Source organism: Pieris rapae, chromosome 14, assembly GCF_905147795.1.
Source record: "Pieris rapae chromosome 14, ilPieRapa1.1, whole genome shotgun sequence".
Lineage (NCBI taxonomy): Eukaryota > Metazoa > Arthropoda > Insecta > Lepidoptera > Pieridae > Pieris > Pieris rapae.
The window spans coordinates 6,471,274-6,482,782 of NC_059522.1; positions in this window are offsets into that span (position 1 = coordinate 6,471,274).

An 11,509-nucleotide genomic window follows, 5' to 3' on the forward strand; every position below is an offset into this window, starting at 1 on the left:
TGTAAAAATATGTTTTAATATAGCTCGGTGACGATCAAATAAGAATGTACCTCTTGGCACCATTTTTTTATATTCTGCTGCTCAAATTTTGGCGCGGTTTGTGAAAACGGAACAATTTTGCGTCCCCAGTGCATTCCGGGAACACCGGACCTCGGTGCTGGAAAAAGGGATAGACGTCTGGTCTGCTTGTAGCCGTAAAATGTAGGTTTCCAACCACATTTTTTTACCAATACATTATACACGTAATATTTTGATTGGAGTCTCAGTGAGCAGCTAAGCTCTATGTTCGTGTAAAGGAACATTACAAGCTTTGTACTGTTTTGTATCTGTACAAGGCTAGTCTCAATAGAGCCGTTGTGACTTTTTAGAGATTTTTTTCAAACTTTATATAATTATTTACATACCATGTTTACGATTTTTGATTTATAATATTTTATCAAGAAAATCATTAAACATGTATGAGAATTCGAAACCTTCAATTGTTTGTATATTACTAAAAACAACATAAGTCGAAATAAATCCTTTCAAAAAAATAAATACCCACTTTCTTAAGAAATAAGCTGGCTTAGTTCAAGTCTTGAGAAGTACCTGCAATATTTTCCAAGGTAAAATGATAAAAGATATAACAATATTTTCTTTGAGAAATAATCTGACCGCGCCACGACTTACAACTTTACATCTGACGTGGGATCACAAAAGGATTTGAACTCTTAATACTGAAAGGCAACTTTATAAAACATTGAGTAAGTCTCTTTCATATCAGCTGCTTTAAACAAAGATAGCAACAATTTTCATTATATTCACGTGAAATGCATGAGCATGCATTTTATAATAAGGTAACTAGATTACTATAATTAAATTTTCCAGCATTTTATTTTGCTGCCCATCTCATCGAGTGGTCCATATCGAGTTCATGATGAAGATTCTATATTAATCATTCAAGAAAAGTATTTTCGATCATCAAAAGTCTGGCGGGTATTGTGTTGGTGACACATCTCCAAGAGCCGAAAGTTTCATGAACATCGCTCGCTTCGATATAAACTTCACATTATTACCGGCAAAACTTACTGCCTTCGGTAAACACGCCGCTATTGTTCGCTAATTTGATCCAATGAGTGCAAGTCACAAGCGAAATCCTATCACATTCATTTGCTTTCTTATATACCTTAAAATTAGATAAAAATATATTATTAAAAGGAGTCCCTTTGGGCAAGCTTCAGAAGATACTGGCAGCGTTCCCCCTATTTAGAGTTGATTGTGTAAGTTCTGATATTCATTGTCTTTGATTTAAAGTGTTTTTGATAACTTTGATGTTATAGTTCGTAAGATTTACGATAAAAATTTAGCATTTTGTTAAAACACACATAAACTATCATGTATAGTTTATGTGTGTTTTACGTAGTATTATGCTAGTATTATGGTATTTATTAGAACATTTTATAATTGATATTACATAATATCTAAATCCCTCCCCTACCATTCTAAAAATAATCCACATATTAACATTTTAATATTTTTTCAGCGACAAACCTTATCATGAAGTTGAGATACATATATCTCGTGATTATTTATCAAAAACAGGTGACAGTTTTAGTCTATACCTTTGTTTATGCTACACATGAAAGCTACTTCTTATGACATAAACATGGAATAATTATATCGTCGAGTCAGCGTAGCGCGGGTCGCGCTCCACGTAGAACTTTCAAAGTTCGGATTTCGGAATTTTACAAAATTCCGACAGGTTCCGACAATCAGTCGCCGGGGAGATGGGACGTTTATTTTTCAAACTGCACGTAATCTATGCATCGTGAACTCAAATAAAAAAGGAACCCCTGGAAATAGGTAATGTTTCACGTTTCTACGCTTTGCGACGCTTTTTGTTAAGGAAATTTTGTAACCTCAGATGAATTGTTTTGTGTATAATTGTGGTTTTAATAACCCAAGAGCCTTGGTATGATTGTGTGTCGGTGTGCATTTGATGGAACCACCGAGAAAAGCAGTGGGTCCCTTCTTTCTTAGGGTTCTCTTCTATGGCATTTTCACCGCATCTTCAGGGCTCGTAAAGCGACCGAATATTCGAATTTCGAATACCTCGAATTTTATCTTTAGTTGGCAATAAATGAAAGTCCAGGTCAGGACTGTATGGCGGAAGACTCATTGACTCGCTGTTAAAGGACGTCCCTTACGCGGATCATCATTGAAATTGCCACGTCCACGCTTTAAATCGTTAAATCAACTGTAAGTAGTGGCACGAGATGGGACTTCATTAAGGAATGCCAATGGCGGCCTATCATAGCTTTGTTGTTGAATGAGCCGTCATCGTAAGTCATAATAAATGATTGACCGAAAATTTTCTGGCCTTAGGTTCATTTTCATGTGTAAAAACAACTGACAAATGAATTCAATACACTACATTAGGTTACCAAAGAGTTCCAAAATTGATTAAGAAGAAAATTTCATTAGCAAAGTTTCAAACTGGCCAGTTCTAAATACTTTCAAGGTTATGCACATAAAATTTTTGTTTTATGTTATTTTCTTTAATACAAACATCTGATATTGACTATTAATATGTTATGTAAAATATGAAATATCTTCTTTAAAACGGAATATAAATAAACACTTTATTACAACGTTTACTTCATCCATCTTAGAATATTTTCCTAATTGATTATTTTATTATGTTTAAGTTATGCGTTAATGAATTAATTTCCGTAGGAGTACCAAAGTAAAATAATTTTCCCGGAAATGTTGAGATATTAATGTTGACTCGTAAATGTTCTTTGATCTTCTATCATAAACGCTAATATTAGTTTCTTTGAACGAATTGCACATTACACAATTTGAAATAGGTCATTTTACTATTTAGGTATAAACCTAAGCAAAACTATGCATGTTTTGTGATTTTAATAAGTAGTAGTAAGTATTGTCCGATGAGTTCAAACTAAATATGTGCCTTAAATTTTAGATTAAAAGGTTCTAAAGCCTGTGATACGAGTTTGATTTTAGAATAAGAATTGTGGACTACTAATGTGACTCGAAGAACTCGCTGGACACAGTTCCCAATATGTGAAGGTTTAAAATAAAAAAATCTTGCTGATTTTCCAAACGGAATAAATTGATTTGAAGTTTATTATACAAAAATATTACCATTGACAAAATGCTTTTGTTTCGTCTAGCTTTCCACATACAAAATATGCTTTATATATGATGAAATATATTTTAATATTATGATGAGTTCCAGTCACTTGTCAAAATACATGAAGTTGCAATTTTTTATTTTAATGTAAGTATCTCCCGGACCTCTAATAATCTCTCGTGTTAATATTCTGTATTTTTCATCAAATTAATTACATCATCGTGTGATTACACCAGTGATGATTATTTTCATACGCACTAATGGTATTTAGAAGGAAGTTTAGCGTTTAGCTAAGTCCAACTCGTCGTCAAAATGTATTGGATCTTGACTTACGGGAGACTTCGTGGTTTAAATTTTAAGTCGTAGTGCTAATATATTATGTAAAAACGTGATACGTACTACACAAAACTAGAACCAGTCGCCCTCGGAATATAATAGAATCGGAAGATGATTTGAGGTATAATAAAGCACATTTCCAGTAGCAGTACAAACGGGAAATCAGTTGAGTGTTTGGCCACTCAGGATATTGATCTGCTCTCAACATTTTCACTTATTCGAATTACCAATGTTACTAAGTGGTGTCCGACTCGCGGTTAAAATTCGGAGTCTAGGGTCGGCTGGCAGATTAAATATAAAAATGTTTAACAAATAATATGTTTTCTTATTTTTTGCTCCGACATTTGACTATATATAACCTCTAGATGGGGCAAAGGGTTTCCATCGCGATCGGTCTTGGGCCTCATATTTGACCTCGCTCCAAGTCTTTCTGGCTCTCTTTGCTTCAACTGCAACTGTATGACGGCCACGCAGCAGATTCCAATCAAGCGACTGCATGGGGAAAATATATACTATTGGTTATAGTGAAAAATATAGAGAAATGTGTTTGTCTATGACAAATCTATGTTATGTATATGAGTCGAATTGTAAATTGTAAAAAATCAAATATAATATACAAAATTTAGATAACATTGCTTTTACCGGCTATGTTCAATTTAAAATTATTCCCTTTAAGAAAGTTTTACATAAAATGTCCAAATGGTATACGATCGCACAGGCGATTTTGTACATATTAAAATTTCATTCGGTCGCGAGCGCCGCGCCAGCGAATTATTAATTAATCGAAATATGCTTCGAATTTCTTTTGCAAATTTTTCAATTTCGTATGACGACGGTCATACAGAATATTTCTCATTGGCTTTAATTTATATGGGTGCACGTTGGTACTGAATATTAATTTCCCTTTATTAAACATTCATATTTTGTGATAACTTTGAGGACTTCGAAACGGTTTTATGCGGTGTTTTGTAATAAAGAAAAGAGTTTAAAAATAAAAGACGCAAGCACAAATTCATATTCATCTTATTCAACTTCTAAATTTTAAAAGAGGGCAACGGGTAGGCGAGTCACATACAGGTTTACCAGCGCCCATCTGGACCCCTGCAACACGATGATGTTGGCAAGTAAAAGCCTTTAAGGTGGGCTCTTCTATTGAGCTGTTCGACCTGGGATGGTATCAGGTTCCACACATATTATATTATATAAACCTCTGCTGTATTTGTATAAAATTTAACATACATCGATCATGTATGTCTCTCTCAATTTGAAGCATGGTCTCAACGTTCAACGCAACTTAAACTTGGCAGTTAAAAATAGTGGCGGAGACTTGCCCGTTATTCTTGCCAGCTCCCTTGATTTAGGAACTGGTAGTAAATTCAGATTATTTTTATTTTTTATTGATGTCTATAAGTGAAAGTATATAATAAACACCAATATAAATGAATTTTGATTTGATTTCACTCGTACCTTATTAAACGTATTATAGAATAATTAAGCCTAATAGAACTCCAGTTAAACCTACAGTATAAGCGCTCTTTGTAATTTTCTGTGTTGCTTGTATAAACTTTATTATAATAAAGTCGTAATAATAAGAGGAATTCGAGGACACAAAGCTTAACTCCTGTGTCGATGAATTTGTTACTAGTTAATTTTCTCCTTCGGCGGACAATGGAGGAGCTAAGAAGTTTAGACATATCCATTTTAATACAAATATTAAAGACTTCATCCATTTCCCTTCGCTTCCCATTTGTAAAAGGGCTAAGGCTGGTGTTCTATAAATATTTAGACCAATTATTTCGTAACTCTTTGAGTCAAGACAAATGTGGTTTATCTTCTGTTCTTCAGATAATAATAGTATTTTACACCTGAATATCAAATATGTATTACAACTTTCCATGTAAGAATACTTTAACTATATTATTTTTATCAACTTTCAGATGCAAGATGATGCTGCATTCTTTGTCTAACTCAGCTCTCTCTACAATATGCCATCTAGTAGCAAGAGATATAGAGAAAATATTTGATTATATTGTGGTATACCGTATCCATAATAAGTAAGACGTTGTAGGTCTCTCAGTTTGTAATTAGAGTTCCTCGGTGCCGCACTTCCGACATTTACGAGTTGGACTAAAAACTTCTTTATGTCTTTTGCATTCGCTCAACTATTGATGAATGAGTTCTAACTTTTACTTATGCCTTTTCTTGCTTTCACTCGGCTCAAAAGGAAAGCTTTCCTTAAGACTATATTGTATTGAAGTATAAAGTTCATGTACTTCGATATGATGATCTGTGAACTAGAGATTTACGGTAAGTTATGGTTAAGTACGGAATTTAAAAGAACTTAAACGTGTATAATTCATGTATTGATCTATACTGTTAATTATATTATATACATATATTATTTCATATATTTATTACCACATTTTTGATCCGTGTAGAATAAAAATAAAGTTATTTTGTGTGAAGGATAATAGGACAAAGTGTTCGTCAGATTAATTAGTTTTAAGGAATACTTTATTAATTTAAACTTAATAGGATTCTTGTGACAATTTTATATATTAAATATATAAATAAAATTAAATAAATTGTATATATTATATTTCCTCAAAGGTCGGCAATGTGTGTTGCAGGTGTTCATGGGCGGCGGTGATAATTTTATCCAAAGTGTACCTACCCGTTTGCCTCCTGTTCTAAAAAAAATATCATATTTTCATATTTGAAATTGTACTGTTCACACATTAAAAATAATATGTAATATGACGGTTTCACTTCGATAGATTACAATCTACCGTAGTACGTTGAGGTTCACAATCATTCGCGAGATATATTACATTTTAACAGTATTTACAGTTTTACGGTGACATATTATACAATTAAATAAAAATCCTTAAAGTTAATAAATCGTTCTTCATTCACTTAACACAGCTGATATAATAATACACACGATACGCAGAAGCGAAAAAAGCCCGTGGGATCTAAGCACCGATGTCCAGCCATCTTTTTATCCCATATTGTTGTGGAAGATATAAACATCGTTTATTCCAAGGGTCCATAAATCTCGGCCGGGAAGATTGGGTCAGTCAAATAAAGATGATGGCACACAACGGGTCTAATCTACAGCAAGTGGATACGTACCTTAGTCGGCTCCCATGGGGCCAGCTGATTGCCCATTGTGATACATACAGACGTCTGAATTGGCAAAAAGTATAAATTTAGTTGTTTTAAAATCATTTTGGGTCGTTACAAAAACGTCAGGTTAGGTCTGCACTTACTTAGACTTGTTTACGGTTATAGCTCAGGCATATTGACAAAGTGTTTTAGATTAAGTCTTTGTTGAACAATTTATCTGAGAAAATAAAACTATGAATATAAAAAAACTATGATCTAAGAATTTGTATGTAAAATTTTACCCAACCATGAACCGATCTAACGATTCAAAAAAGAAGGACACTGTATGTCAGAAGTGATACTTCTTTGTAAATTATTATTAAGGTAAAAGCCCCAATAGATAATCATTTAAGTTTTGATCACTCCATGCCTTTCTTTATCTATTTACACATTGTATACGTGCTGATGATAATATAAAATAAAAAAACCTGCGTTTACAGCATAAGACGTTATGTGACAGAATTGCCATCTAAAGTTATAATATGTAACTACAAAACGAATACATCAACCAAAAGTGTGTATTTTTTCTCAATCTCCCTTTCACACTCTCAATCGGTATCAATCGCTCCCACCCTTTTCTTCGACTGCACATCGTTCGTGACGTTTTATCCGTAAAAGAATTACCCTCATGCGCCTAAAGAAGTTTCACTTCAAAAACTTATAAAGTAGTTTATGGATCGGTAATTTGCTTTATTTTAGCCACATTAAGCCCTTTACATACCGCACTGGCCTGTAGCACGTACCAGCAAGGATATAGTACTTTAGTAGTTTTGATACACAGGATTTGTACAGTTTTTCATGTCCGTAAGTATCGGAAGTGATAAGAACAGCCGAAGGAATTGAAGTAATATTACCAGTTGTTACTTTGTTTGCGGGATACAGTATTAGCTTCCCCCTCTAACCACTTTGCACAATCTACATCATGAGGACGTAATCCAGCTATTACATAGATTTGAATTTTTCTCCTCCGACAGTCTTATTTCGTTGGCAATTTTATTTTTTCTTAAGGAAAATATTTGTGGCTGTTCCTTTCTAAGTGTTGTTGATTTCTTTTTAAGTGTTTTATGTATGTGTTCGTAACGTAAAAAGAAAATAAAGAGTGAAATTTGATAATACTATAAGCTTCAAATATTATGTGAAAATAATGTAGCGACTTCTTCAATCTGCGCTTACAAACAGTACCATGAAGGCAAACCCTGAATCGCACTAACAGTTTTTAGTATTCCGGCTGTTGGTTGTTTAAATTTTTACCTTAGACAATGGGGCCTTCACGGCGCCAAACTTGTCAGGTATCCACTTCAATCATCAAAAAAGTTTAATCCCTTAAAAACTTTATAGCCCAGGAACAGGAGGCAAATTTGGATGAAACCCATGAGTTGGCATTACTGTTTTTGTATGTACAACGTGAATTAATATCGCAAAAATTTATGTAGTTTGAAAATTTAATAAATACGTTGTCACTTACCAGGGGAAACTTATGTAGGTACACTCCCACGTAAATAAATAATCGAGCCATAAGCCGCACTTACTTTTCTTTTACTGACCAAATTATTTATATTATTACTACATAGTAGTATATGTAGGTTTAAAAAATTGTAAATAAATACTGTGTATTTGATTGTTATGTTTAGGTTTTAATAAACTCAACAAAAACAAGACAGAATAAAATTATTACCTTAAAAATGTTATGTCGGTCTATATACGCTGTTAACTAATTTCAATTAAGCGTGACATTCCGATTTTTTAAAGTGTAATCCCCTGAGTGTTAAGACTGTGAAACAAAAGACGGATTGCCGCGTTAGAATGTGATTGGACAATCGGAGTTACATATCGTGTCAGTTGTCAACACTTCCAATAGCATTCAATGACAACGCGCCATAATTTTCGACTTTCTTTTGTTACTTTGGTTACTATGTAATATAATATAATATAATATATCATACCCTGGATGATCTTAAGGTATTAAAAATATTATAATTTTAGTTAGCATAGTCTAATAAGGTTTAAATGATTAACGTTAAGCTTTAAATAGAAAATCCGCTCAGAGGGCACCCGTGCAGTTTAATTACGAGCCGATCTAACGAACTAATTAAGTGCAGATCTGATGCAAATCTGTTTATTTATCCGATTTACGTAAATAATAATAGTCACCGATCTAAACTAGAATAACGTTTTACTTATAGTAAAATTAGTTTTATTTCATTGTTAATTGTTCAGTAGGATTCCATAACTAACATGTTTTTTTCAAATAAGCTAGTTTTGGATTCGACCAATGTTGGCACAGTGGCTAAGAATGCGAATCTAATTACTAAGGTCGTAGGTTCCATCCCCAGCTGCATCAATGGAGTTTCTATGTGCTTGCTTAACCAACTTGCTAGACACAAAAAGTCAATGACGTGTGTCAGCGACAGGAGGCTGACCACCTAATTGTCTATCAGATTGATAGAACATCATGAAACAGATACATAAATCTAACAGAGCATCATCTAACAAGGTTTTAGCGCCAAATTTAGATGGTAACAATTTAGTGGAACAAAATTACGATATACATATGTTTCAATATTTTTATGTACAAACAAAAAATCTTTCTTTATCATAAACGATGTGATTGTACTTTTACTAGAATTTCTAGAAACAAGACTACCAGTTGAATTTAATATGACATTTTCTTTTCACCCACAAGTCACTATATAAAAGTTGAACGTCGATTGATAATACATAATACAATAGATAAGAGCAGTTTCGTATTAGAAGTAAAAAATATGCTCAAAATGGTCGAGCTGTTAAGTTTGAGAAGTTATTCAGATAAAATGGAAGACGTCTCAAAGGCAAAGTTTTGGAGATAGCGATATCTGCCCGGGGGCTTATTCCGAGACGACGATTAACTTATACTTGAAACGAATCTCACTATTTTTGGGAGTAAATAAGTGTTAAAATATTTTGAGGTACATATTGATAATTCCCGTAGATTTGATATTTCGTTTGTCTTATTTGTACCGTTACTGTATATATAAGGTATGTACCTATTTAAATTTGCCGTCGAAGACATCTTGTGCTGTTAGTTTCGCTACAATCCTATCCTACTGTATAGCTGTACATCCTTTTGTATGTGTATAATAGTATTTTTCTTGTATTCTATTTATCTTTATTAATATTTTAAAAATGTAATACCAGGATTTTTTAGTATTATAAATTAAGTTTTGCACTCATGCGCTATTTGTCTAATATTTCTTCTATTCTTATTTATATAATATTTCTTTAAATCTTAAATAAGGGTTGCCTGGAAGCTTAGTATGCCCGTTACACCATATCATTTTTTAAGCTTATTGTTTAAACTAAAATTTGTGTTTAAATAAATAAATGAATATTTTGGTGGCAGTGTAGAAGTAAGCACTACTAAGATACAAATAGATAAAAGTCAATTCCTTATATTATTGAAATAATTCAGTAATAGATAAGTACTAAAAGCTTAAGACTATACCACAATAAGACCGTGATATCTGATAAAGCAGCCCGCATACACCGCAATTATTCCTCGCAAGCCTTAAACAAAGGCGTAAGTTGGCGGTTAAACACACAGTTATCCTGATAACCGTTTAATTTAACTTGACACTAGTTCAAACAATACCATCCTTGATCATTTGTCTTCGCTTAGTCTTTAGATTTATTATTCAAGTGAAGTGAATAAATTGCATTGTTTTAAAAACAATTGCAAATGCAAAAGAAAAAGAGATTTTTATTAGTTTATTACAGAAGTTAAACGGTTGTTGATGTAAAAACAAAATATACAAAATATTGCTAAAAAAACGCTGTGCGTTATAATATATATAATAATAAATATATTGTAACACAAAGAAGGTTCTATCCCATTCGAATAGACACGTCTAAACACTCCTACAACAAAATTTGTGATCAACATTTAGAACAAGTAACATGATCACAAAACCACTTTTTTACTTTGTAAGTTTTGACATTTATTAGAAAATTGATAGGACAGATAACTCCCAAAACTTTACAATTTGAAAACAAACTATTTACGAAAATAAACAAACTAGGTCGTTTATTCGTGTTACTTTAATACTGGAAGAGATATTTCGAAGCCGAGCTGTCCGCAAAGTACTTTTTCCTTAGATTCTTAAAAGGCCGTCAACGCACTCGCGAGCCCTCTGGCATTGAGAGTGTCCATGGGCGGCGGTATCATTTAACATCAGGTGAGCCTCCTGCCCGTTTGCCCCCTGTTCTATAAAAAAAAACATTAGTCAAACGGGCAGGTGTGCAGCCCAATTAAGCATAAACGTATGCCCTAAAGTTGGCGCCGGTTCTGACGCGTCTTCCCCAAACTGAGTGACACCGGGGACGCCTTTTATACCGGCCGTGCTAATATTTCTCACGTTGATACCAAGCAGTATCCAACAAACTTGTCACTAAAATTGAGACCCTTTTACACAGACTGGGGTCAACTTCATTTAGTCCAACTTAACCTCACCTAGTGTCACGGTCATTTGGAGGGTAATAGCTTTCAGTAAGGCGAAACAGTACTTTACTCCGGGTCACCTCATCGGCTGACCCGGGCGATTGAGAAAAGTCGAAATCATAAAATACTTCTCAAAAATAAATATGTTAGATAAAAAAGGAAATTCAGAATAAATTCAGACACCGATCCGAGAATGATGGTGCCGACGAGCTTGCGAGGAGAAGCTCCAAAATTATGCCCGCTGGCCTGTTTCCGTAAGTGCGAACCTGAATTCTCCAAAGATCTGCAGTGCTCCTACATCCACGATGCTCGCGAAACGCGGACTGTGGACAGTCCAAAATGGCTGTTCCAGAAGTTAACCACTAGTAAGAAAGCGACTTTTAAACCTAAAAAGA